Here is a 7485-nt window from a genome sequence, read left to right on the forward strand (position 1 = left end):
TGTGTAATGAAAAATAGTTTCACAATTCTCTCTCTCTAAGATTCAGTTTTCTTACTCACTAAGATTTTACTTTCTACATTGAGTCTTTAGTCATTAAGTTGTAAGTTAATGGGCTTGACGATTCTAAGCCCAATGGGCCTTGAGGTCCAATAATTACTCAAAAGCTAAAACGAAATTATTCGTTTAATTAATTAACATATTAATCAATATTAGCCATAAATAAATAAACCATTTAATTATCCTTACTGATCTCCATTGTTTCTTCAATCTCTACCTTACACGGTGTATGATCCATTAGGTTCCTTTTAGCGAGACAGTGGGCGATTAGAACTCTTCAAATCAATTATGAATTGAAACATACTTTCAATTCTCCCTTTAGTGATTATACATCTTTAAAGCTTCCACAAACCATGAGTGACACCTAGTAGTATGTCATGCTACCCAAGCTAATCAGAAGAGGTGGAGAACCTATTCAATTTAGGATTACAATGCAATACGATCTTTCTCTAATACAATACTCTTGACCACATTGTTTGGTTTGATAGTTTATTCATGTCCACTATCCAATGTGATTCTCTTACTTATATGATTACCTTGAATGTGATTTGGAAAGAATTCTTAAATCTCATTCATACTCTATCCAGAGATTCTTAATCATATCATATAGTGTTCTCCCTCAAACGGTTTGAAGGTTAGAGATCCCTTGTTGTGCATTCACTTGCCTCCATGGCTAAGTGGCTTAACCCCAACTATGTCGTGGCCACCCTTTGATGGAGTGACTTTGATATAGTCAAAGATCAAGGACCTAACCACAAGACAATTATGAGGCCTCAGGTCAAAGGACTACTTTGCATTATCCTAACCATGAGTTCTCATATGACATGAGTATGAGAACTCCTTGTTGATCACGTTCAGTGGACTCATTCTCTATTGAGCACCTACATGCTTGTCTTGGTGTCAGTCACACCAATGACTCGAGACCAATCACTCTCTCTAAAAGAAGACATAGCACGTACTAATCTTAACAGACTATCAATGCCCAATTGGCAATCCTATGATCAGGAACATTTAGGATATGTATACGAAAGAGAATGGTCTTATGGATCTAACTTCTTTAGATCACAGTCTCCCAATTACATATTCTTTGGACTTATTGTTTAAGCATATAACGTTTATATGAGACGGCTTTAAACAATAATCTTTGCCTTTTACATTAAACTAGATTAGTTTAACATGTGAAATGTCCGTAAAGTATCATCATATGATTGGCTTTAGGGCACATTTCCAACAAAGTTTTACAACCCAAACATTAACCAGGCACGGATCTACGTGGAAGATTGGATAGGTTGGCCCAGCCCAGTTTTGGGGGTTGAAGATAAAAAATCGTGCATCATTTTTGTTTTCGACCACTTCGGGATCTATACTCAAATCTCTATAGGAAAGTTATATTCACACACTTATTTTTACATTTCAACATCTTTGTTAATTTTTTGTTTTTGATCTTTTTCAATTCATTAGATCTGATGGTTGAAAATTGAGAGACATGTGTGTAAAGTAAAAATGAATCTATGAATAGCACTACCAATCCTTATATTGATGGATCCGAGATTCTCTTACTCCTCTTGCAATATCCTAACGCTCTCATCATTCAAATGTTGTCCCAAAAACTAGGGCTGGAAAAAAAAAAACCTAAAAAACAAAAAACTAAATTCGACCTAAACAGTATTAAACCCGACTCAGAGAAAACAAAACCAAGTAATATGGGGGGAAAGAGGGAGAGAACGTGGGGGGAGTAGGAGGTTTTTGTTTTTGGTTTTTTTCTTTTAATTTTAAATATTAGAGATATTTTAACATTACCTGTAGGTGAGCTACTTCAATAAAAAAAACTATAAAATTTGGACTTGTGAAATTACATTATTGCCCATCATTTTTTTTGTGTGATAGAAGACTAAGTTGTCTTCTCACTCTCTTTTAGTTGACAAAGAGGGTTTTATTAATTAGTAGAGATAAATAAATAAATATATATATATACACACACACCCACACACACAAGCCCTTTAAGGGAAGGTATCCTCATTTTGCAAAAAAAATGGGGACACCCTATTAACCGTTAGTTTTGGCTTTAATGAAATTTTGTGGTTGAGATTAATTCACAGGCCACAGAATCTCAACCACAGAATTTCATTAAAGCCAAATCTAACAGCCAAGAGGGTGTCCCCATTTTCTTTGAAAAATGAGGATCCCTTCCCTTAACATTTGATTGAGATTAGATCTCAACCGTCCTAAAAAATATAAGGAGAGTGTAGTCAATTTGGATTTCAGATGATTTTAATAGACTTTTCAATCCTATATGAATTTTGACAAATTTATATGGATTTTCATTATAGATTTCAATGGATTTGTGTAGATTTTGATTATGGATTTCATAAGATTTCTAAGCATCAACAAACGAATACAAACAGACCAAATCAATATAAATTGAATTTCTTAGAGATATTTCATAAAGAAGTTAATTATCATCTTCTCCAACATAGGCCCCATGGTCTTTCAAGGCCTTCTTCTTCTCACTCCTTCCTCCTCCACGCTTCAGCTTCTTCTGTCCCATTCTCCCACTCCAAAAAACCTAAAAACCATTTTGCACTTTTTATCAAACACCTGGAGGACCCAATTCACCACAACTAAACAAACCCCGTTGCTCTTTTTTCAAATACCCACCACCCACCAACTAAACACACCTCTTCATCCAATTCCCAAAACCCAAGTCATAAAAATCAAATATATGGATGGCAAGAGTTTCGTGAGATTCTGTTACAACCCGTTAAGGTTGGGGAGAGGAGTGAGAGAGGAAAGAATGGAGTGATAAAATGTGAATAAGTTGGATTGGAAATCCTAGGGGTTGAGGTGGGATTCTTTTTTATCTTGGTTATGTGTATTTGTGCTCACAAATCCAACAAAATCCACAACTTAATGAAATACTGCCAAATCCTTGATTTTTTTAATACACCTAGATTTATATCACTTTAAAAATCCCTATCAAAATCTAAGGGGGTGTATTCAATTGGGATTTTGAGAGATTTTAATGGATTTATAAATCCATGAATTTTTATGGAATTTAACTGATTTATAGAAATTCCATGTAAAATTTTGATTTAATTCCCTCGAAATCTCATGGTGAGAGGTGAGATTTGTGGATGCTTAAAATACACTACAAAATCTCTCCAATTCCCTCTAATTCCTCAACTTTTCTAAGTTCTTTAAATTTAAATTCTAATTGAATACAACTGTAATGTTATAAACTTCTTTAAAATTATAATTGAATACACTTGGATTTCTAAGTATTTTAATAAACTATCTTAAAATCCTGATTGAATACCTCTGGATTCATTAAAAGAATTAAAATCCCTCAAAATCCCAATTGAATACACCCCCCTAAATTGACTACCCATAGATTTCGATGTTTTTTTAAAATCCTCTCAAATCCTAATTTGACTACACTATGATTTCAAAGTCTTTTAAAATCCTCTGTCAAATCTTGATTGACTACACTCTGATTTTAAAGTCTATTAAAATCTTGTGAAATCCTATCAAATCCTAATTTGACTACACCTCCTAAATCTCTCAACCTTCCTATACAACCAAGCCTTCTCCTCGATGACCCTGACCTTCTCTCTCTGTTTATTCTCCTACAAATCCACACCACACCGCGCCACACCTCCAAATTCATCTCCTTCAACGACACCGCACGGTCAAATTCATCATTCAGTCCCACCAAATTCATCTTCCACCTCCAGCTTGCACAAACTATCTTTCTTTCTCGACCTTCCACCACCCATTCCTTTACCAATTTATCGTTGACCACCTCTCTCTTGTCCGCCCACAGCTCAATGAAAACCCCTTTCGTTTCAGCCGTTGACGTAAAGCTCCGTCAATTCTCACGATTCAATCATCAATGTCTGTCTCTCTCTCCCCAAATTCATCTCTCTGCAACTCTCTCTCTTTCTCTTTTAAGATTTCGGGTTTTTAATTTTCAAATTAGGGGGAATTTTTCAAGTTTTTTTATTTTCGTTTTTGGGGAAGAATTACACAATTGGGGAATGATTTTCGAATTTGGCCTAAGAGATCTTGGTTTACAAACCCAAAAAAACCTAGAAAAAAATTTCAGTAGAATTACCTATTTTCAATTAGGGATCGATTTTTGTTTCTCTTATTCCGACATTTTTGTTCAGTTTTTCATAACCACTTTTAGGTTCGGTTACTGAACCTAAACGAGCCCTACTAGAAACCCAACATCAATCTTGCGGATTTCGATGCTTCCTGGTAGGTTCCAGCAGCTCCCAAGAGGGGAAGGATAGAGAAAAGGAAATTTGCAAAAGAAAAGATAAAGTTCAGTTTTCATTCATGCTCCAAAACGAAATTACAAAGACTTATATATAGCCCCACACCACCACTATAGACAAACGACTTGGTAAACCTAGTAGTGAGTCACCCTTTAACTATTACCCCATTACACTATAAGTAAAAGTAACTAAGTCATGGTAAAATCCTAACAGGGCACACCCCTTAAAAAAAGAACCTGTACTCAGGCGACAAACTCAGGAAAACAGGTCAAGATCGAATCCGCATCCTCCCAGGTTGCATCATGCTCTGGCAGGCATTTCCATTTTATGAGTTAATAAGTAACCGCTCTATTTGCACGCTTGAACATGCCGCGTTGTAAGACTGCTTCTGGGAACCAGGTGAATGCGCCCTCCGCAGAGATGGCTGGCAAGGTGGAATATGTCATTGTATAGGCGCCCAACTTGGGTTTAAGGAGTGAGACATTAAAGGTGGGGTGTATGCAAGATTGAGGGGGCAAGTCCAGTGTGTTGGCAACATGTCCCACCCGAGTGGTATGTGGAAAGTCCTTTCTAAGCAATGTTTGTCCGTCTGTTGGTGCATCCGATTTTGGGCCAACTGCATATTCTCTTTCAATTGGGAGAGAATGATGTCCCGAGTTCAAAGAGAGACATCAACTTCGTGCACGGGTGAAGAACCGGGTAGGTATGTCGCGACGATAGGCGGTGGGTAACCATAGACGGCCTGGAAGGGTGTCATCTGGATAGCAGATTGATAGGTGGAATTGTACCACCATTCTGCCCATGGAAGCCACTGAATCCAGGTACTCGGCCAGTCCAGTACAAAGCTTTAAAGGTAATGCTCCAAGGTGCGATTAAGGACCTCTGTTTGCTCATCAGATTGTGGGTGGTAGGCGGAGCTTTTACACAAGGTGATGTTTTGTTGTTTGAAGAAAGCATTCAAGAACTCACTGATGAAGATAGGGTCGCGATCACTAATGATCGATATCAGCATACCATGTAAACAGAAGATTTCTTGAATATAGATGTCTGCAATTTTAGAGGCAGAATATGGATGTTTGATTGGAATGAAGTGTCCGTATTTGGATAGACGATCCACTACCACCAAGATTTCATTCCGACCCTGAGTGGGCGGTAGTTCCTCGATAAAATCCATGGCTATGTCCGTCTAAACCTATTGTGTAATGGCTAAGGGCTGCAACTGACTCGGTGGTTTGATGGTTTCATAATTGGTGCGCTGGCAAATATCACACTCGAAAACAAAGCGTTTGACCTCCTTCTTCAAGCCTGAGTAACCCGCAGAATGGGAAGAGTGGAACTCATGGAGGAGTCGATCACGCCACGGGGAAGAGGATGGCACATAAATTCCTGATTTGTAATATATAAGATCCCCTTGGAGTGTAAAGGAGCACCTACTGGCAGGATTCTGTTTCAAATCCATGAGAAGGGTTGTGGTGTGCGGGTCATCGGCATAGGTGGCTTGAATGTTCGTGACACACTTGAAGATGGGCTGAGAAAGACCCATTAACGATAGAAGTTCTGGACGGTGAGATAGTGCATCTGCGGTAGCATTAGACGACCCGGGATGATACTCCAATGTGTAATTATAGCCGAGTAATTTGAGGAGCCATTTCTGTTGTGCGGGCGTGGTAATCCGTTGGTTCAGGAAATACTTCAAGGTCTGATGGTCCGTGAGGATCTTAAAGTGGTGGCTGATTAGATACGAACACCATTTATGTACTGCAAACACCACTGCCAACATTTCTTTATCATAAACGAATAGTGATTGGTGTTTAGGTGCTAGAGGCTTGCTGAGGAACTCAATCGAATGACTATCTTGGTATAACACCGCCCCAATGCCAACATTTGAGGCATCACACTCAAGAGTAAAGGATTTGGAAAAATCGGGGAGTGCGAGAACCGGTGTGGTGGATAAGGCCCCTTAAGGGCAGCGAAGGCCGTGTCGGCATCCGGGGACCACAGAAATCTGTCTTTTTTGAGTAAATCCGTGAGAGGTTTGGCAATAATGCCAAAATTGTGAATGAACTTATGGTAATACCCGGCAAGTCCTAGAAATCCGTGAAGAGCACGGATGTTAGGAGGGTTGGCCAATCCACGATCGTTGCAATTTTGGAAGGATCCACGGTCACTCCCGTTGCTGAGATAATGTGGCCCAAGTATGCTATGGAACTCTACCCAAAAACACATTTAGAAAGCTTTAATTTCAAGGAATGGGTCTGAAGTATGTCAAACACAGTAGCCAAGTGAGTGGCATGTTGTTCCACCGGGCCACTGAACACCAAAATGTCGTCAAAGAAAATGATAATAGACTTTCGCAACAGGGGTTTGAAGAGAGTATTCATCAAGGCCTGGAAGGTGGCTGGTGTATTCGTAAGCCCAAAGGGCATCACAGTGAACTCATAGTGGCACTCATGAGTGCGAAAGGCGGTCTTGTGAATGTCGTCTTCATGCATCCGAATTTAATAATACCCCGACCGGATGTCCAATTTGGAAAAGATGAAGGCCCGTGGAGTTTGGCTAGTAGTTCATCGATTATGGGAACCGAAAATAATCTTTGATAGTGATCGAATTAACGACGCGATAGTCGACATAAAAACGCCAAAAGGCATCGCCTTTGGCCACTAATAGAGCGAGCGATGAGAAAGGGCTCAGATTTGGCAGGATGCCTGCTGCTAGCATCTCATCAACCTGCCGTTCGAGCTCCGCCTTTTGGGCATGACCATAACGGTAAGGCCGTACATTAACAGGACCAATGCCCGAAAGTAGGGGAATCCGATGATCGATATCCTGGTGGGGTGGCAATGATGAGGGCGGTTGCAACAGATCCTCATAGTGATGTAGTACAGCCTGGATGAGTGCCGGTGATGAGGATGAGAGGCTCAGTTCTGGAGGTAGACTTGTGAGTTACGAGATGACGCATGCTATCGTCCTCAAGGACTCGTCGATGATAGGAGACCGTGTGGGTGTAGGGAACGAGCCTACTAACCTATAGTTGGTACCCCTAACCGAAAATTCTATGACCCGAAGTCAGAAATTCCAGCCAATGAAGCCTAAAGTTTCGAGCCAGTCCACTCCGAGGACCATGTCGTACCCGACGATGGCTAAGAGG

This window comes from Malus sylvestris, chromosome 2, assembly GCF_916048215.2.
Source record: "Malus sylvestris chromosome 2, drMalSylv7.2, whole genome shotgun sequence".
Lineage (NCBI taxonomy): Eukaryota > Viridiplantae > Streptophyta > Magnoliopsida > Rosales > Rosaceae > Malus > Malus sylvestris.